The sequence below is a fragment of the Hyla sarda genome, chromosome 10, assembly GCF_029499605.1.
Source record: "Hyla sarda isolate aHylSar1 chromosome 10, aHylSar1.hap1, whole genome shotgun sequence".
NCBI lineage: Eukaryota > Metazoa > Chordata > Amphibia > Anura > Hylidae > Hyla > Hyla sarda.
In genome coordinates this window covers 116,743,826-116,766,219 of record NC_079198.1, presented here as the reverse complement: position 1 = coordinate 116,766,219, position 22,394 = coordinate 116,743,826, and the positions used below count along the sequence as shown (strand labels likewise).

The window sequence follows — 22,394 nt, the reverse complement described above, 5'->3', positions numbered from 1 at the left end:
CCGGATTTAGGGGAAATATTGGGTCCGGTGATACTGCAGAGTGCTTAGGGGATGACACACTCTACAATTTAGATCATTCAGCCATTGCCGCAAAGCTCAGGCCTAACTCACTGCGATTACTGCTATACAGGTCTTCTCTCATCAAGAGCCAGGAGAAAGAGAGAGATAAGATGGCCGCCGCTCCCTTATATGGGCAGGGGGCGTGGTGATTCTGATTGGTCCGAACATCTGTCATTCACCAGTACATGGTGTGATAGGATTACTGACGTAAGAGGGCCTCCAAAGGTCCTTAAGCTAAAACCATAGAGTTCACCTTGTCACATGACCCGCAGGTCCTGCAACGCTAATAGAAACAGGTAATTAACCATTTATATACAGAAATAATACTATATACATTATTCTATGGACAAATTAGAAATCTACATACTATAATAGAGGCGACTAGTGGCGGACTGACTAACAGAGATTACTAAGTCCTAGGGACTCTGGCTACGGGGACCCATAGATAAATAAGTACCGTATGAAATGCGGTACTGGGACACCACAAATATATATGGCACTCCCCCAATATTACAGATTTGAATCACAGGTAATACATATGACCTCTTCAGCACACCACAAACAGAACAGAGCCTATTCAGACCGTATAAATATCTACAGATCCCAGGACAGCCCCCCAATGAAAGGAAAACAATAATAAATACATAATAAATACTGTCTCTCCTGGATACCTTGACCTAATACCCAAACCCAAGTTCTAAAAAAAATACCCCTACATACAGACGCCAGACCAGACCCCCTAACCATTACAGTGATCCCTCAACTTACAATGGCCTCAACATACAATAGTTTCAACATACAATGGTCTTTTCTGGACCATTGTAACTTGAAACCAGACTCAACATACAATTCTACAGACAGTCCAGACCTGTGAAACATGTCAATGGCTGGAAGAACCGACCAATCAGAATGGGCATTTTACTGGTTAAACACCTGTATTACTGAAGTGCATGCACTGACTGGTGTCTGGTAGCGCCCCCTACAGTACAGGGATGTATTACATGTTCTGTACTAATCTTTACCTGTTCCAGGGTTAGCTGCTCCTTTTGGACACCAGGTGAGGGCGGCTCCATGTTACTTTTTTAGGACACTGTGTACTGTACAGGACCCTGAAGAAGCTCCTGGCCTCTACATAGACAGTGATTACAGCTCCCAGCAGATCTTTATTACTTTAATATGTAAGTATTTGCTTTATCTATATTAGTTATCTACTTATTTTTCTTTAATCCTCACTTTTTCCTATTTTTGGATGACATTTTGGTGTCTTCAGAACCAATTACCAGGTTTCCATAGAGTTATGGTCTCAACATATGATGGTTTCAACATACAATGGTCGTCCTGGAACCAATTAATATTGTAACTTGAGGGACCACTGTACAGACTCAGACTAGACTGCCTAAAAAAATCAGACCCCATACCAGGCCTCTTAAAAAATAGGCGGTGCTTATAGACCCAGGCCACAGCCCCTTGTTTACATACCCCAGACCAGACCCCTATGTTTACCGAACCCAGACCAAACTGTCCTGTATACAGACCCCAGACCAGGCCTCTTAAACAATAAAGGGTGCTTACAGATCCTGGGACATAGCCCCCAGACCAGACCCCTATGTTTACCGAACCCAGACCAAACTGTCCTGTATACAGACCCCAGACCAGGCCTCTTAAACAATAAAGGGTGCTTGCAGATCCTGGGACATAGCCCCCAGTTAACAAACCCTAGAACAGACTCCCTAGACCAGTGGTCTCCAACCTGTGGACCTCCAGATGTTGCAAAACTATAACTGCCAGCATGCCCGGACAGCCAACGGCTGTCCGGGCATGCTGGGAGTTGTAGTTTTGCAATGTGGTGTCCCGGTACCGTATTGCATACCGTACCTTGTATGATGGACCCCAAAGTCAGAGTTACTACGTTCAGGTAGGGTCCTTCAGGTGGGACAGCCCCTAGTCGCCTCCTCCTTCTCTAATTTTATAGTGTTTATGGGGGAGATTTATCAAAACCTGTGCGGAGAAAAACTTGCCCAGTTGCCATAGCAACCAATCGGATTTCTTCTTTCATTTTCCACAGGCCTTTTCAAAAATGAAAGCAGCGATCTGATTGGTTGCTATGGGCAACTTGGCAACTTTTCCTGTGGACAGGTTTTGATAAATCTGTGTATATATTTAATAATGTATATATATATATATATATATATATATATAATTACCTTTATAGCATCGCAGGACCTTCGGTCATGTGACTATGTTAATTCCTTTGGGTTATGCTTTAGGACCTTTCAGAGGTCACATGGTGTGGTGACATGTCAGACCATGATCCGTTGTACAGATGATTGACAGAAGTTTTGAACCAATCAGCTTAAGGCCAGCCCCTGCCCATATAAGGGAGCTGCAGCCAATGATCGCTCTCTTGGGTTCCGGATCATCGGAGAGTCGAGATCTGCGTAACTTGTAAAGACAACCCTAGGCCAGAAGCCTGAATCAAACCGCGAGTCCTAAACTAAATCCCAGCTAAAGCTAGCGTGACTACTGGACCGAAACTAAATCCCCTAAATCCAGTGGAACAGCGCATATCGGTCTCCGGACTTTAAAACACTCAAGGTCCCAACCACTGTCAATATCTAAGAGACTTTGCTTGTAAAGAGACTGTTCCTGTTATGAAGCTTGCATAAAATCTTCAGTAAAAGTTTCAACAGTTTTCAGCAAACTCTCCGGTTGTGGACATTCACTTATTTAATACCTCCCTACCGCTCTTTGGACGGGTGGCGGTAGGACAAGCATTACAGAGGAGCCCGCACCCTGGCGTCACAACCAGACACCCTTTAGTTACCGCACAGCTACACCCCATATACCCTACAACCCCAGGCTACCACAGCAACATCTGGAGGTCCGCAGTTGGAGACCACTGCCCTAGACTATGTTTCCCAGGCCAGACCCCATTGCTTAGAAAGCAGAGACCAAACTCCCCACCACCCATTTACTTTCCCAAACCAGACACCCTCACTTTACAGACCCTATACTAGACCCCATGTATGTAGGCCCCAGACCAGAAGCACCTATGTTTATTAAACCTAGACCAGACCCCAAACTACCCATTTAAAGACTGCAGACCATAAGGGACCATATACGCCATAAGGGACCACATACGGCTGGGCGGAGCTAAAACTGGGCGCTCCCGCATCCCTGCCCTATGCGGCCCGTATGTAATGTATTTCAATGAGCCAACCAGAGTGAACCGGTCGGCTAATTTTTGCTCCGTATGTGGTTTTCTACCGGACCTAAAACCATGGTTGACTACGGTTTTAGGTCCGGTGTAAAAACGCATACGGGGAAAAATGAGCTGACCGGTTCACTCCGGCCGGCTCATTGAAATACATTACATACGGGCCGCATAGGGCAGGGATGCGGGAGCACCCGGTTTTAGCTCCCCCAGCCGTATGTGGTCCCGTATGGCTGAAAACATGATGTGAACCCAGCCTTAGCGTCAGGATGTTGTCTGTGGAAGTGCTTGGGTGCAAGGGGAATGGGCAGAGGTGAGTAAGTTGAGCACTGGGAGATTTTCCAGGAAATCTAGAAGTGTTGGGACATCTTCTCCTTTCTATTTCTAGGAGTCTTTTAGCCATTCTACGAGTTATATTATATTAGATAATAAATATCTTTTTATGCTTAAAGGGGTATTCCAGGAAAAAACTTTTTTTATGTATATATATCAACTGGCTCCAGAAAGTTAAACAGATTTGTAAATTACTTCTATTAAAAAATCTTAAATTTTCAAATAATCATCAGCAGCTGAAGTTGAGTTGTTCTTTTCTGTCTGGTAACAGTGCTCTCTGCTGACACCTCTGCTTGTCTCGGGAACTGCACAGAGTAGAAGAGATTTGCTATGGGGATTTGCTTCTACTTTGGACAGTTCCCGAGACGCGTGTCATCAGAGAGCACTTAGACAGAAAAGAACAACTCAACTTCAGCAGCTCATAAGTACTGAAAGGATGAAGATTTTTTTATAGAAGTAATTTACAAATCTATTTAACTTTCTGGAGCCAGTTGATACATAGTATATATATATATATATATATATATATATATATATATATAAGTTTTTTCCTGGTTAACCCCTTTAACAAAAACGATTTCATGGTCACGGGGGGGGGGGGGGGGGGGAGGAAAGGAGGACGGGCCGAGATAACCAGGGGGATGCTTTACCAACCAAAACCACATTCCTCTGGACCACCTGATTGTTTGTACAGCTGCTCCGCTGTGGGTCACATCATCTGCAAGTGTGACTAAAACCGCAATGCAGGTGTTATTTTTAACTTAATTTTTCTAATACTCCCCTCGAAAAGTAAACCTACAAATTTTTTTTTCTTATACACATAAGAGACCGCAGGTTCTGACTTCCTTGGCCCCGTAAAGTGCTGTCTATCTCTCTTGGCTCTATTCCCTGTGTGCCTAACATCTTATACAAGACTCCTTGTTATATAGATTTCCTTGCATTGGACCGAGGCTCGGAGCTCAGAACAGAGGCCATCTTTCTCCCGCTGATGAGTGGACTGTAGTGTGCGAGTACTGGCCGGCCCTAACTCTCCAGGGTCGCCTCTTAACCTGAAGAAGCATTTTGCTGTTTGTATTATTCTTGGCAGGGTCAGACTGGCACTTTGCAAACACAGAGGTGAGTGTGTGTATAGGTATGCCTTGGTGAGAGCCAGCGTATACTGTTTGTCTTGGAGTCACTGAATGGGGAATTAGCTCAGCTGAACTGCTAATTACCTCTGGAGTGCAGACCCTCGCGAAATAGACGACACTTATATACCGGGGGGGATGGGAAGCGTTCGGACCAATGTTAGGAATTTGGGAATCATAACTATTGCAGAGATTTTTTTTTGCAGGTGCAGCTGTTGTTGAACTGGTTAAGCAGGTGGCAAAGCTGAAGTAAACATAGAGTACTGTGGATTGGTTCTTACAAATGACTCCAGGGTGGGCAGTGGGACCAAGAACTGGTGGAGCGTGCAAGGTAAAGGGGAATTCCACCTTCATTTATCTTTTGACTTATTATTGAGAAAATGGTGTCAACTGGGACCGGGGCGATGGACTCGGCAGCACTGCGTGTTTTGGAGAAAAACAACAGGTACCAGATAATTTTACAGCTCTGTACATAATAAGAGCCTTAAAGGGGTACTCCGGCCCTCCGGTACTCCGACGAGAATCGTGACGTCACCCCCCGCCCCGCTATGCAAGTCTATGGGAGGGGCCGTCACGCCCCCTCCCATAGACTTGCATAGCAGGGGCAGGGGCTGGTGTCACACGGGGGTGGAATCGTGACGTCACGATACTCAGCCCCCGTGGTCGCCACCCGGCTGTTTGTGAGCTGGCACCACGGCGTGCAGCTCAAACAGGTGGGTGGCAAATACAAGATTGCGGGAGTCCCCAGCGGGGGGACCCCCGTGGAGAGACATCTTATCCCCTATCCTTTGGATAGGGGATAAGATGTCTCAGGGCCCGAGTACCCCTTTGAAGGGAATTGCAAATACAGTTCAATCTGCAGGTACCATGGTTAGAGCAGGAGGAGCTGAGTAGATTGATATATACATTATATATATATATATATATATATATATATATATATATATAATTAGCAGAATGCTTGGATGTATAGGGAGAGGTATAAGCAGTAGAAAGAGGGAAGTGCTCGTTCCACTGTACAGAACACTTGTGAGGCCTCACTTGGAGTATTGTGCGCAGTACTGGAGGCCGTATCTCTGGAAGGATATTGATATTTTGGAAAGAGTTCAGAGAAGACATTGAACTTGTACATTAATTGCAGGATAAAACGTATCAGGAAAGGTTAAAGGACCTTAATATTTATAGAAGAGACAGAGGGGATATGATAGAAACTTTTAAATACATCAAGGGAATCAACACGGTAAAGAAGGAGAGTGTGGTAATGGGGTGTGATGAGGGCAGATGTTATTACCCTAGGGGCAGATGGCATTAACCCCTTGTATTCATGATGCCAGGGCATGGTTTACCCTCTTCACCACCTGAAGGTATGCCGCTGGATCCTGGGCTAAGCACGGGGCAAATAATGACTCTGATGCCAAGTTACGTAATAATGGCAGCCTTACTGAGGTGGACAGGTGGAATAGTCTTGACAGCTCAGTTAGTTTCAAGAACCAGTGACTTCAGAGACCTTAGGGCTCGCTGGAACTTATAGTGGATTTGGACAATTTGCTGCAGGCCCACGCTGACTGAATACAGACTGATCTTGACTGACTTGACTAGACTGACTTCACCCCGTATGTAGCTTACCAAGTTTTGACTTTCACCTGTGAAGCACTGGATTAGTGGATGCATGGTAGACTTTAGGCCTCCTCAGGACTTCAGACACTTTCTCTGGACTTGACCTCACTGCACTCAGTAGAGAACTTCACAAGAGAAGAGACTGGACTAGCTCCTCCCAGGGTTTATATGGGGGAGACTCTGGAGGGGTCCCATAGGTCATTCTATAGGTCATATGGTCACTGGTACCTTCCTTGGTTACAACACATAGCAACAGTATTTAAAGGCGCATAACAATATATACACAATACATTAGATAACATAGGTGCTTATTAACTATTTGGGAAACGTAGATTAAAGGTCACTGAAATAGAGTCCACCTGACAGGGCAGCAATGGTACAGGGGTGCAACTCCAGTACTGGGCCACCACAAGAGGATATATAAAAGAAGAAAAACCACCACAAGAGGACATAGTTTTATATTAGAGGGGCAAAGGTTTGTGCAGTAATATCAGGAAGTATTACTTTACTGAGAGTAGTGGATGCATGGAATAGTCTTCCTGCAGAAGTGATCGCTGCAAATACAGTGAAGGAGTTTAAGAATGCATGGGATAGGCATAAGGCTATCCTTCATATAAGATAGAGCTAGGTATAAGGCTATCCTTCATATAAGATAGAGATAGATATAAGGCTATCCTTCAAATAAGATAGGGATAGGTATAAGGCTATCCTTCATATAAGATAGGGATAGGTATAAGGCTATCCTTCATATAAGATAGAGATAGGTATAAGGCTATCCTTCATATAAGATAGAGCTAGGTATAAGGTTATCCTTCATATAAGATAGGGATAGGTATAAGGCTATCCTTCATATAAGATAGGGATAGGTATAAGGCTATCCTTCATATAAGATAGAGATAGATATAAGGCTATCCTTCATATAAGATAGAGATAGGTATAAGGCTATCCTTCATATAAGATAGGGATAGGTATAAGGCTATCCTTCATATAAGATAGAGATAGGTATAAGGCTATCCTTCATATAAGATAGAGATAAGTATAAGGCTATCCGTCAAATAAGATAGGTATAGGTATAAGGCTATCCTTCATATAAGATAGAGCTAGTAAAAGGTTATCCTTCATATAAGATAGGGATAGGTCTAAGGCTATCCTTCATATAAGATAGGGATAGGTATAAGGCTATCCTTCATATAAGATAGAGATAGGTATAAGGCTATCATTCATATAAGATAGAGATAAGCATAAGGTTATCCTTCATATAACATAGGGACAATGACTATTCATAAGTATCAGACTAGATAGGCCAAATGGCTCTTATCTGCCGACATATTCTATGGAGGAGCTGAGCAGATGATATATACAATACAGTACAATCTGCAGGTATCATGTTATAGAGCAGAAGGAGCTGAGCAGATGATATATACAATACCGTATAATCTGCAGGTATCATGTTATAGAGCGGGAGGAGCTGAGCAGATGATATATACAATACAGTACAATCTGCAGGTATCATGTTATAGAGCAGGAGGAGCTGAGCAGATGATATATACAATACAGTACAATCTGCAGGTATCATGTTATAGAGCAGGAGGAGCTGAGCAGAGGATATATACAATACAGTACAATCTGCAGGTATCATGTTATAGAGCGGGAGGAGCTGAGCAGATGATATATACAATACAGTACAATCTGCACGTATCATGTTATGGAGCAGAAGGAGCTGAGCAGATGATATATACAATACAGTACAATCTGCAGGTATCATGTTATGGAGCAGAAGGAGCTGAGCAGATGATATATACAATACAGTACAATCTGCAGGTATTATGTTATAGAGCAGGAGGAGATGAGGAGATGATATATACAGTACAATCGGCAGGTATCATGTTATAGAGCAGAAGGAGCTGAGCAGATGATATATACAATACAGTACAATATGCAGGTATCATGTTATAGAGCAGGAAGAGCTGAGCAGATGATATATATAATACAGTACAATCTGCAGGTATCATGTTATAGAGCAGGAGGAGCTGAGCAGATGATATATACAATACAGTACAATCTGCAGGTATCATGTTATAGAGCAGGAGGAGCTGAGCAGTTGATATATACAATACAGTACAATCTGCAGGTATCATGTTATAGTGCAGGAAGAGCTGAGCAGATGATATATACAATACAGTACAATATGCAGGTATCATGTTATAGAGCAGGAGGAGCTGAGCAGATGATATATACAATACAGTACAATCTGCAGGTATCATGTTATAGAGCAGGAGGAGCTGAGCAGTTGATATATACAATACAGTACAATCTGCAGGTATCATGTTATAGTGCAGGAAGAGCTGAGCAGATGATATATACAATACAGTACAATATGCAGGTATCATGTTATAGTGCAGGAGGAGCTGAGCAGATGATATATACAATACAGTACAATATGCAGGTATCATGTTATAGAGCAGGAGGAGCTGAGCAGATATATATATATATATATGTCGCGGCGGTGGTGGTCGCCGCCCAGTGCTACACCATTTTATGCTAGGGACGTTAGGGACCCACTCTGAATAGGTGGCCTTGACGTGGCGAGTGGGCTTGTACTTTTTGATCAAAACGTATATACTAACAACCTGTTAGTTTTTGATATTATGCTGAGAAGCAATCAGATCATTATACAAGATTGTAGATGTGCGCCATGTCTGTTTTCTACCCGAATTCACACTGTGATTTCTATCCTTCCTTTTTTTTTTGTTTGAACATGTGCTGCACTCTTCCCCACCCCCTCAGCCCAACCCTATATAGGTGGTAATTAGCCACACAAGGGCCATTTCATTTCTAGCAGCCTCCCAGTCTGACTGGGAGAGCATGGTAAGTGAGCCATTACACCTTGTTCACACTGGTGTGGTGCAGGGCGGCGTCCGTTGCTGCCGTGGCGCTGTGTCTGCGGGCGGGTGCGGCCCATAGACTGGTTTGAGTGGCATTGGGGCAGCTCTGCCAGTGGGTCGCTCCCCCCCCCCGGGGGCATTGGTGTCGCGGCGGTGGTGGTCGCCGCCCAGTGCTACGCCATTTTATGCTAGGGACGTTAGGGACCCACTCTGGATAGGTGGCCTTGACGTGGCGAGTGGGCTTGTACTTTTTGATCAAAAATGTATACTAACAACCTGTTAGTTTTTGATATTATGCTGAGAAGCAATCAGATCATTATACAAGATTGTAGATGTGCGCCATGTCTGTTTTCTACCCGAATTCATATATATATATATATATATATATATATATATATATATATATATATACATATCCAGGCGGGCCATTTATATGGATACACCTTAATAAAATGGGAATGGTTGGTGATAATAACTTCCTGTTTGTGGAACATTAGTATATGTGAGGAGGGAAACTTTTCAAGATGGGTGATGACCATGGCGGCCATTTTCAAGTTGGCCATTTTGAATCCAACTTTTGTTTTTTCAATAGAAAGACGGTCAGGTGACACATCAAACTTATTGGGAATTTCACAAGAAAAACAATTATGTACTTGGTTTTAACATAACTTTATTCTTTCATAGTTATTTACAAGTCTTTACATTATACTATGACAACACAAATACTATGGCAATATATACACAGGTGTCCATGTACCGCTCAACAGTCCAGATACATTATAGAGTTCTTTTTAGAGAATCTCAGCTAGGAGCCGGACACAATACTTTTGAGATTGGGTACAACTTTGACCGTCTTGACAAGTTGGTCAGGCTCTGTACTTAAATGTTGCTTGTAACCTGTAACAATAAGAGTGTTCTCGCACACAAACATTAGTTAGTCTTGTCGACCACAATGGTAAAGTTAGTTAACAAGATGCTCCTCCTAATATGGTATCTTTCCATCCCAGCCTCGCCAGTCGATTTGTGACATAAACCTAGGACCGTGAGACTGGGCCCCCTCCATGGGGTTCACATATGTGTTCCAAGAGACTTGGGACAACCGGGATTCGGTGATGGTTGGGCTCACCGTAACTACTACTTGTACTGCAGCAGCTTGCGCCACTGGGGGATTGGCAGTCAATGTCTGTTGGGCCGGTCAAACCTCCGCAACAGTTGGAGTAGGCTGAGGCACTTTTGTTGGTGCCCGCTGATTAGGCCAAACCTCCTCGCCCCTACGAGTAGGTCCAGGCACACGCTCAGATGACTTGGGCAGGTATTTTGGAGCCATGGCAGGCATCTCGGGCAGATAGACTTCCTCCTCTCGGACGGTGTCTTTAGCTTTTGTTGACAGCAACCCAAGGGATCTACATCCCAATCGTCCGATGGGAAGTAGGCAAATGGGATTTGGGTAGGATTCTTCGGGCGAGTCTCCGCTGCTGCCCACTCTCCTCTCATGCTCTGCACAGGCATGTACTCTACAATCTCCCTGCTCTCCAGAGAATGCATAGCTGGGGGGAGATAGTCTGTTTGTACTGTTCTCCTGTTCACTAGAATGGTGCCCACGTGTCAGCAGTCCATAAGGGTGCCAAACCCCCTCACCTTGTCAAACTTGATTACAGTTACACTACGGCGCTCCAGGGGTAGCTCACCCTCTTGGGGGTGCTCTAACTTTCAGATATACAGGGCCTCCAACTTCTTGGTATCTTGCTGCTGCTCCTGTCACACCTCGTACGGCAGCTGCCTCAGCCCATATCTCTCCATCCTCTGGGCCCTCAGTTCCTCCACAATTGCAGCCACCTCAGCATCTCTCTTGGCCCTTTCGGACTGGGCCGGAGGAACTTGGGGATGGGACTTCCCTGGCAAGGGAAGAAGATACTCCTTCATGTACCGGATCAAGTTAGGCTCATCACCAAATAACCATCTGGGTTGGGGTGGTGACTGCCGATGTGCAGTAGACTCTACAGACTTCTGAGCCTGAGGGGTTTGCTCTGGAGTAGGTATGGAAGGAGGGGTAGAAAAAGCGGCCTCAGCCGGGGTACTCACTTCCGATTCCTCTGTCAGTATTTCGGCCCAGGACCCCCAGGTCCTGTGGTGAGGGGACAGCATTTGATGAGTTCCCCCTTCCGGGGTTGCTGGCCAGTCATCGTCCTCCGGTAGAGGGATCAGGTGACAGGTCTAATCGGCCCTCAAGGACAACCGCAGAAACTGGTCAGTGAAGTCTTCCAAAAACTGCGCTGCGGCCGCGACAACTTGCCGGTCTTCCAGCACCATCTTTGTACTCTCCACGCGGGCACTTGCCTGCTCTGCCAACTTACTGCTCTCCGAGACTTCCTGCAAACTGAGTAGCAGTCTTTTATAACGGCTTCAGTAAAATGGCCGCCGGCCGGAATGATGTCATCAGTTCAGCACTGACTTCCGGTCCCCTGGCAACAAGAGGTTCCACTTCGGTATGGACACAGCGACATGACTTCCGCTCCCAGGGGCGAGACGTTGACCAGCGCGGGACATTTTTGCTCACTTCTCCGGCACCATCTTAACCCTTTCAGGTACCAGCACAGTGGAACAGCGTAACATGATTTCAGTTCTAAGTTTGCACATTGTGGTTATAACGTTCACAGATTTCCAAACAGCAGGCAGCAAAGTTCTCTTCACCTCCCCCTCTATTTCACACGGTGAAAGCACATTACAATGACAACAGTCCCGTATACTTTTCTGGCGCAGATTCTGTAGCAACAGCATGCGACTATTACAGACAGTCTTGGACACAGTTCAGACTAGGGGGGAGGACTTGTGGCTTGTGGTAAATGGCGCACACCTGTATTCGGTTTGTAGGACGCCAAAAAGTGGTGGTGTCAGGGTGTGAGGTGCAGGGTAGATAAAGGGCACATGTTATGGCCCAAGGGGCAGATGGTAATTAAACCTTCTTGTTGTGATGCCAGGGCGTGGTTTAGCCTTAACCACCCAAAGGTAATACCGCTGATCCTGGGTTAGGCAGAGGCAATGAAGACACCAACGCCAGATTAAGGATAACGGCAGCTTTACTGAGGCAAGATAGGTGATATAGTCTTTGCAGTACAGCCAAATATCCCAAGGAGGTGACCAGTGACATAGGGGGACCTCGCAGGCTTGCTGGGACTTGCAGTAGTTAGACTGACTTTAGTGCAGGCCACGGTGACTACAGATGGACTTGACTTGACAGAGATGGTGACTGACAATAAGATGACGACTTACTGATGACTGACTTGTGGCTGCAGGACTTTAGGCTTGAGGCCTCCAATGCTCTGGACACAGACACTGAGATGAATGGACTGGACCTCAGCATACAGCAGAAGAGCAATGTGCTAAGAGAGAGACTGCAGCCCTCCACTTGTTATATAGGGGGCTGTGCAAGGAGCCCATAGGTCACTTGGGGGGTCACCTGGTCACTGCAGCACTCTGGGTAACAATGATGTGTTACAAAAATTAAAGCAACAGTACATTAAAGGGGTAGTCCGGCCTTGAGACATCTTATCCCCTATCCAAAGGAAAGGGGATAAGATGTCTCACCGCGGGGGTCTCGCCACTTGGGACCCCCGCAATCCTGTATTCGCCACCCACCTGTTTGAGCTGCACACCGCAGTGCCAGCTCACAAACAGCCGGGGGGTGACCATGGGGCCGGAGTATCGTGACGTCACGACTCCGTCCCCATGTGACGCCCCCTCCCGTCACGCCCCATCCCATAGACTTGCATAGCGGGTGCGCAGTCTTGATGTCACGATACTCTGGCCCCGTGGTCGCCACCCGGCTGTTTGTGAGCAGGCACCGCGGCATGCAGCTCAAACAGGTGGGTGGCGAATACAAGATTGCGGGGGTCCCAAGCGTCGGGACCCCCGCGGTGAGAAATCTTATCCCCTATCCTTTGGATAGGGGATAAGATGTCTCAGGGCCGGAGTACCCCTTTAAATGAGGCAAACCTATATACATAATGGGGGTATGCTGCAGGGGAGCCCTGGGGACATGCAGGGACTCTGCCTGACAGGGCAGGAGGAGAGTACGGGGCCACACCATCCCGTACTGGGACATCACACTAGTACATTTGAAATGGTTTTTATTTCAAATAATACATCAACTTAAACTTATTTAGCTTCATGAGTCAACCCCTTTAACCCTTTAGGCGGTAAGAAAATATGTCATTGCTGGTTCAGGGGTCGGATTGGCTCAATCCCAATTACAAGGTGCCAATCTATTGCCATTGCAGTTTGAGGCATTTTGTCCGCCATATGCAGGTTGTACTAGCAGATTGTTAATCTGACGGTTCTCTGTAATGCATATGTAATGATTGCGTAGTAAAGTCCTCTGAAGGACAAAAAAAAAATAAAAAGGGTAAAAAATAAAAAAAAAGGTGTGTCAGAATTATTAACATTATTGATCCTGCATGGTGAACGGCATGAACAAAAAACGGAATAAACAACAATAGAATCAGATAATAATGGTACATTATTTAGATATTCCAGTGCAGGGGCCTAATACTAGAGATTTATGGGTTTTAGTTAAGATGTTTTAGGAAATTTTCCTATGACTGCTTTAATGGAAACGAGAATTCTGCATATATAAACCCCACTAACGTGTTTTCACATTTCACTCTTACTCGCTTTTTGTACTTCCCACTAACATCAGAATGTGGAAAATGCCACCACAAAAACACAAAGAAAAATCAGGTGGTAATACACGCAATGGTTGGAAAAGATGTCAGATGTTGACCACTACTGCCTTAAAAAAAAATATATAGATATAGGGGGAGATTTATCAAAACCTGTGTAGAGGAAGAGTGGTTGCAGTTTCCCATTTTGATAAATCTCCCCCTATGGCCCAATAAATAGGTGAATCTTATGCTTCTTGATACATTTGGGGAAATAGAAAGTAAAGTGTGATAGTCTCTCCATGAGTTAAAGGGGAACTCCTCCCCACGACATCTTATCCTCATCCAAAGGATAGGGGATAAGTTGTTTGATTGTGAGGGTTTTGGCGCTGGGGACCCCCGCAATCTTTGTGCAGCACCCGACGTTCATTTGGAATGCTGGGTGCGAGCGGAGAGGGTTGTGACTTCACACCACGCCCCCTCAATGCAAGTCTATGGGAGGGGCCGTGGTGCTGTCACTCCCCCTCCCATAGACTTGTATTTAGGGGGCGTGGCGTGAAGTCACGACCCCCTCCGGTGGCACCCATCGCTTGGAACAACATTTTTCGAATGCTGAGGCAGTGGAGTACCCCTTTAGGTACCAAACTGATGTTTGGAGTCCAATAAATCATGCAATGCTCCACTGGGAAAAATATATGCAAAGTAGCTGTCCACCAGAAGGAATAGAGCTCTCTGTAATCTACTGAAGCTATAAGCTGATGGACATTTGCGCCATTTTTCAGATTACTTTGTGTAAATAAAATTTTACTATATCTAAGTCTTTTTGAAGACCATGCGGCCTTTTCTCAAAACTTTCAAAAGGGTTACTTTTCCCAAGAAACTGCCCCACTTTTCCTATAAAATAAAAAAAATTCTAAGAAAACTCCAAGAAAAGGCGCAATCCCATAAAGTAAATAATGACTAATGTATTAACATAACCGTTCTTTATTGGATTAAAAGACAGTCAGCAAATACATCCATAGCAAGACGCGTTTCGGGTATAATATTACCCTTTCTCAATTGCAGATGTAAGGTGTACACAATACATGGCTACTATATATATAAGAAAAAAAACGCCAAAAGCAGGAGAGAGCAGGGGGCGTGGTGAGCCCAAGATGCTCCGTAAAAACCATTGCAATGTACAATAGAGAGAAACAAAGCGCGGGTGTATTAATGTCCTCTGTAGATTTGCTAGAGAGGAAAAAACAGTTTTATGATGCGATGTTTATGCGAGGACGTTAATACACCCACTCTTTTTGCGATCCCACTTTTGTATCCAACCACACACCTTAATAATTACTACTACCGTATATACTCGAGTATAAGCCGAGTTTTTCAGCACAATTTTTCGTGCTGAAAACGCCCCCCCTCGACTTATACTCGAGTGAACTCTCCGCCTGTCAATCCCTTCTCAGTGGTCTTCAACCTGCGGACCTCCAGATGTTGCAAAACTACAACTCCCAGCATGCCCGGACAGCCATCGGCTGTCCGGGCATGCTGGGAGTTGTAGTTTTGAAACCTCTGGAGGTCCACAGGTTGAAGACCACTGCGGCCTTCGTCATCATCCAGACCCCCCCCCCCCTTTAGTTTTCTACTCCCCTCCCCTCGGTGGGAAGGCAGGGTGAGCTGGTCCGGGCCATCTATGCTGTAGGGACCGTCCGGTGGGGTAGGTTAGTCGTTCTGGGCTGTCCATTTTCACCGGGGGAGGGGCCCTCTTCTCTGCTCCGGGCCTGCCCCGGATTAGTGACATGAACGTCCCTGTGCGTCGTCTTCAAGGCAACTAGTCCGGGGCAGGCCCGGAGCGCGGAGAAGAGGGCCCCCCCCCCCCGGTGAAAATGCACAGCCCGGAACGACTAACCCTCCCCACCGGACGGTCCCTGCAGCATAGATGGCCTGGACCAGCTCACCCTTCCTTCCCACCAAGGGGAGGTGAGTAGAAAACTAAAGGGGGGGGTCTGGATGATGACGAAGGCCGCAGTGGTCTTCAACCTGCGGACCTCCAGAGATTTCAAAACTACAACTCCCAGCATGCCCGGACAGCCGATGGCTGAAGGGATTGACAGGCGGTGATGATGAAGGGGGGGGGGGGGGTATGATGACGGGGGTCTGGATGATGACATGGGGGGGATGATGTATTTCCCACCCTAGGCTTATAGTCGAGTCAATAACTTTTCCTAGGTTTTTGGGGTGAAATTAGGGGCCTCGGCTTATATTTGAATTGGTTTATACTCGAGTATATACGGTATCTTTTGTTTTTATAATGAATAATTAATACTTACTGTTGCGTGCCTCCAGGGGGTCCCAACCCTGGACATCCATACGTGTGCAAGGTGCCGATGTTTTTTCTCCTAATTTCTTAGTTGATCGCTCTGTATGTGCCAGTAAGATCTGTCATAGGGTCGCTGCTTTAAACATCTCCCGCGTCAGCCCATTCAGTTACTATGTTTATAAACATCATGATGTCATCACGTTACTCAATGTTTCATTCATAAATACTAATTCCCCTTACGTCCACACATCTCCCTGGACTGAATGCTCAAAATATGCGCTATTCTATGCGTATTCCTCAAAAGGAGTTTCACTGCCTCCTCTTATAGTTTTATTTATTAATTATTGTGTTGCACTTTTAACACTCATAAGATTTCTTCTTTTTTAACTAGTCCGGAAGAACTTTAGCTTAAAGGGGTTATCCAGGAAAAAACTTTTTTTTTATATATCAACTGACTCCAGAAAGTTAAACAGATTTGTAAATTACTTTTCTAAAAAATCTTAATCCTTTCAGTACTTATGAGCTTCTGAAGTTAAGGTTGTTCTTTTCTGTCTAAGTGCTTTCTGATGACACGTGTCTCGGGAACCGCTCAGTTTAGAAGAGGTTTGCTATGGGGATTTGCTTCTAAACTGGGTAGTTCCCGAGACACGTGTCATCAGAGAGCACTTAGACAGAAAAGAACAACCTTAACTTCAGAAGCTCATAAGTATTGAAAGGATTAAGATTTTTTAATAGAAGTAATTTACAAATCTGTTTAACTTTCTGGAGCCAGTTGATATATATAAAAAAGTTTTTTTCCTGGAATACCCCTTTAAAGGGGTAGTCCAGTGGTGAAAAACTTATCCCCTATCCTAAGGATAGGGGATAAGTTTGAGATCGCGGGGGGTCCGACCGCTGGGGCCCCCTGCGATCTCTCTGTACGGGGCCCCGGCTCTCCGCCGAGATAGCGGGTGTCGACCCCCGCACGAAGCGGCGGCCGACACGCCCCCTCAATACATCTCAATGGCAGAGCCGGAGATTGCCGAAGGCAGCGCTTCGGCTCTGCCATAGAGTTGTATTGAGGGGGCGTGTCGGCCGCCGCTTTGTGCGGAGGTCGACACGCCCCCTTCCCGCGGGCTGTCGGAGCTCCGTACAGGAGATCGCGGGGGGCCCCAGGGGTCGGACCCCCCGCGATCTGCAACTTATCCCCTATCCTTAAGATAGGGGATAAGTTGTAAACCACTGAATCACCACTGGACTACTCCTTTAACTACATCTGGTGCTACTTATGTAACAATGTATTTTACTTATATAATGTCTTGCTTAGAATTGTACATTTTATCAATAAATATGCATAGTTACTCATTTATTCCTATATTACTCTTAAAGGGGTACTCCCACCCTAAACATCTTATCCCCTATCCAAAGGATAGGGGATGAGATGTCTAATCGCGGGGGTCCCGCCGCTGGGGACCCCCACAATATTGCATGCGGCACCCACATGTTTCTTGTCCGGAAGCGCTGGAGGGTCTTGATCGCCACCACGGGAACTGAAGTCCGTGATGTCAGGACTCCGCCCCTGTGTGACGTCACACCCCGTCCCCCCAATGCAAGTCTATGAGAAGGGGTGTGACGGCCAGGCTGAACTGTAATACCAGATACAACCCATGGATAAAAGTGGCACTGTAGAGGAGTGGGCATAAATAATAAGAAAAAAATGGAATCAGACAAAAGAACTCCAACCTCTACTCATCAGCCAAGTGATGGATTCAGTATTAATTAGTGATTTTACTCTCTTGAGGATCAGAGTATGTGTTTTTTTCCTTTGGCTGCCCCATAAGCTATAACTTTTTATTCTTCTCGCAGTATAGGGGTGCATATATTTTTTTTCACCATACCATTACATGTCAATCAGGTTTTTTTCAACTGTATGGAATAGCTCAGTCTCCATATAGAGGCATTCGGCAAAAAAAGGATATTATGTGATAGATTTTTCTATGGAAGCCTGTGGGCACCGTGTGCTAGCGTATACCTCTATAGCTGTATATTCTAAAGCCATTATGTGTAACCGCGCCTTATAGCTAAAACCAAGGGGAACAAGAGGTCAGCTTAGAGCTGCATATCTTTTATCATCTCTATCTAGTTTTCCTTAAAGGGTTACTCCGGTGGAAAACTTTTTAATTTTTAAATTTTTTTTTAATCAACTGGTTCCAGAAAGTTAAACAGCTTTGTAAATGACTTCTATTAAAAAATCTTATCCCTTCCAGTACTTATCAGCTGCTGAATACTACAGAGGAAATTCTTTTCTTTTTGGAACACAGTGCTCTCTGCTGACGTCATGACCACAGTGCTCTCTGCTGACATCTCTATCCATTTTAAGAACTGTCCAGAGTACGAGAAAATCCCCATCGCAAACATATGCTGCTCTGGACAGTTCCTAAAATGGACAGAGATGTCAGCAGAGAGCACTGTGCTCGTGATGTCAGCAGAGAGCTCTGTGTTCCAAAAAGAAAAAAATTCCCCTGTAGTATCCAGCAGCTAATAAGTACTGGAAGGATTAAGATTTTTTTTTTAAATAGAAGAGATTTACAAATCTGTTTAACTTTCTGGCACCATTTAATTTAAATAAAAAAAAGTTTTCCACCGGAGTACCTCTTTAAATTACCATGGGCGCTGCTTATGTTCCTATCGAAAGCTCTGGTAGTTAAATGAGGATGAAGAAAAAAATATTAGCAACGCATTTCCTTACAAATTAGTAAAATGATGACTTAAATTAAGACAGAAGGGGAAAATATCAGAGATGCTCAAATGTCTTCTTTTTTTTCTTACCTAGTGGCTGCTCATCTGCCAGAATAAGGACATTAAATGCACAAGATGTGGAATTCTAGAATGGGTGAGTCAGCAGCAACTTGGCTTAAAATCTGATTTTGTTGGCTTAGTCAGAGTTTAGATGCTGACTTTTAATTTCCTTGTCAGCTGCGACCTGTTTACATAGACTGAAGCATCTGAACCCCAATGACAGGAATATTGATGGTGGTCACTGCTTCTATATACTTCTCCAAAAAATGTGCTGCAACTACTTGCTACCTCAGTGGTCTGCAACCTGCTGCTCTCCAGCTGTGGTCATAGAACAACTCTTTGCATTTCCAGTAGGGTTTAGTCAGGGCTCAAGTCCTGCACGAATGCATGGGAATGGAGTTCCTGCACTTTTTCCACAGCAGGAACACTGTTCCTATTAGCAGGAGTCCTGCAGGACCAGCCCTTGAGTGCAAAACCAGTTCCCGATCACACAATGACCTTAAAGGGGTGTCTCAGTAAGACCATAGCTTTATAAATTTAAATGTAGAGGTCCGCACACTCGGTGAGGATGTAGAAAAATTGACACTTTTTGGCGCAAAAACTCCTGGTAATATTGAACAGCGTTCTTTTATTGTCGCAAAACAAGCATGTCAACTGCAAACTGCTTGTTTTGCGACAATAAAAAAAACGCTGTTCACTATTACCAGGAGTTTTTGCATCTTTCTACTCCGTCTCCTGACGCAGCACGCGCCAAAAAGTGTCAATTTTTCTACAACCTCACCGAGTGTGCGGACCACTACATTGCAAGACCGTCCCAGGACGCTGGGCACGGACAGACGCGGGCTGCTGCTGTCTCTTCTCTGCTTAAGGCCGACAACGGGGTTGCGCCCGGAGCGCAACACATGAAGGTGAGCAGTTATTTATTACTCACACCTTATATACCTACCGCCATGAGGTAAAGGCACAGGGTGTGCCGGTGCTTGTCCCATTTTCTATTCCCACATAGTTTATAAATTTAAAGGGGTACTCTGCTGCTCAGCGTTTGGAACAAACTGTTCCAAACACTGGAGCCGACGCCGGGAGCTCGTGATGTTATAGCCCCACCCCCTCATAATGTCACCCGCCCCCTCAATGCAAGTCTATGGGAGGGGGCGTGACGGCTGTCACGCCCCCTCCCATAGACTTGCATTGAGGGGGCGGGGTGTGACGTCATGAGGGGGCTATGGTGTCACGAGCTCCCGGCGCCGGCTCCAGTGCTTGGAACGTTTTATTCCAAATGCTGAGCAGCGGAGTTCCCCTTTAAAACAACACGAGTCAACCAGCTTGTGACCCATGTGTCGGTCTACAATCTTGTCCCTGACATTCTTGTACAGCTCTTTGGTCCTGGCCATGGTGGAGAGTTTGAAATCTGATCAATTGCTTCTGTGGACAGCTAACAAGCTGAGATTAGGAGTGCTCCTAATCTCAACTCGTCAACTGTATAAAAGACATTTGAGCGCCAGAAGTCTTGCTGATTAATTGGAGATCAAATACCTATTTGAGTAAAATGCAAATCAATGTATAACTTATTTGAAATGCGTTTTTCTGGCTATTTTTTCTCTTATTCTGTCTCTCACTGTATAATAAACCGACCATTGATATTACAGACTGATCATTTCTTTGTCAGTGGGCAAATGTACAAAACCAGCCAGGGATCAAATCCTTTTTTTTCCTGCACTGTATGTCTCGAGACAGGCCTATTGCTCCAAGTAAAGTGCTGCACCAAACAAGCACACAAAATTACAGAGTCGCCTCTTCACTTTGAAGAATCGGGGATTTATCTTAGTTGTCTGGACCAGTGGAAGCGCAAGGATAGAGCAAAACTGCAGCGAAGCAACCCCCAGGGATTTCTGTCTCTTTACGTCTTATGAAGCACTGATTATATTTTGTATTCTACAATAAAGAAGTTTGATATTCCACAATGGTGAGTGCCCTGGCTGTATTTCTACTATGATGGATATTGTTGGACTGAGACTGGGAACCTTTATTCATAGGTTTCATAGAAGGGGCGAAATCTATTTAAGAAGAGGGTGCATAGATTGATATAGCTGTGCCGAGGATCTGCCTTTTATGGTTAAGTTATTTGCACACCCTCTGCGCATGCCACTACCTATCTCACAATGCCACGCCCACCCTTTAGGCCACACTCCTTTTATTTTCTACCCTTTTGTGCATCGGCAACAATTTTTTTGGGCCCTGTATGCACTCCTAAATTTTTTTATTTTTTGTTTAGCGAAATAAAGGAACAGACAATGAAGGATATTCAAAGTATCCATACATCAACATCTTTTTTGGCTATGCTAGCAATTTCCTATGCATAAAGCTTCTTCCCCACTGTTGTTAGGACGTGGTAGTGTGACGGCTGCCGGGGGAGCCTGGGGGAATAACGGGAGAAAAATTACTGCTTGCGCCGTCATTTTCTCCTGCTAGTCCCATTGCAAAATAACGGCGCCAGTCGGACCCCATTATAGTAAATGGGATCCATCGGTACCCATTATTGCCTGTTGTGCCCCTTCCCAAAAAACGCCGTTAAAGGCTGAAAAAAAAAACAGCCTAATGACCATTTAAGGGCGGGGCACAACGGCAGTGTGAAACTAACGTACGACATATGCACTTTAAACAACTTCAATTTTTCGCAACTGTGAACCCCTCCTATCTATAGTGCCCATATGGTAATGCAATTTATTTGTGGGACTCACAGGCAGTATCTTCTCTAATTAGAGTTAATCTCTTTAATTTTCCATCTGGCTCGGACCGCTGTGACGATTCCTTCCAAACATATATCGCTTCTGCAGAATTGGTAGGGAAACATTTTAGGTGCATCAATTACCCAGCACCGTATAAAGAAGTACAGCTATAAAAATATGTGTCATTCAGAAACAAGGAAAAGCTCTTCACACCTACAGTGGGAGATCAAAAGTTTGGGCACCCCAGGTAAAAATTTGTATTAATGTGCATAAAGAAGCCAAGGAAAGATGGAAAAAATCTCTAAAAGGCATCAAAATACAGATTAGACATTCTTATAATATGTCAACAAAAGTTAGATTTTATTTCCATCATTTACACCAGTGTTTTCCAACCCAGTCCTCAAGGCACACCAACATTCCGGGTTTTTTCAGTTACTCCATTGGAATAGAACAGGGGAAAATTAAAATCCTGGACTGTTGGTGTTCCTTGAGGACTGGGTTGGGAAACACTGATTTACACTTTCAAAATAATAGAAAACAAAAAATGGCGTCTGCAAAAGTTTGGGCACCCTGAAGAATTTATACCATGCACTGCCCCCTTTGCAAAGCTGAGACCTGCCAGTGTCATGGATTGTTCTCAATCATCATCTGGGAAGACCAGGTGATGTCAATCTCAAAGGTTTCAAAT

At 44.9% G+C, this 22,394-nt stretch overlaps 2 long non-coding RNA genes across 3 annotated transcripts in view; one reads left to right on the top strand and one right to left on the bottom strand.

The window, feature by feature from the left end:
• The window catches only part of LOC130293707 (uncharacterized), a 73,731-nt gene extending 71,438 nt beyond the window's left edge, over nt 1–2,293 (bottom strand). Inside the window, exon 1 of the long non-coding RNA XR_008848267.1 lies at nt 2,265–2,293. This is a non-coding gene — a long non-coding RNA (uncharacterized LOC130293707). The remainder of the gene's footprint in view (nt 1–2,264) is intronic.
• LOC130293706 (uncharacterized) lies at nt 1,094–20,840 on the top strand. Of its 2 annotated transcripts, XR_008848266.1 has the most exons (5): nt 1,094–1,238; nt 4,537–4,723; nt 4,941–5,065; nt 19,015–19,074; nt 20,627–20,840. It is a non-coding gene; the product is annotated as an uncharacterized LOC130293706 (long non-coding RNA). The 2 variants fall into 2 exon arrangements; XR_008848265.1 differs by lacking the exon at nt 4,941–5,065.
• Nucleotides 20,841–22,394: the final 1,554 nt, after the last annotated feature.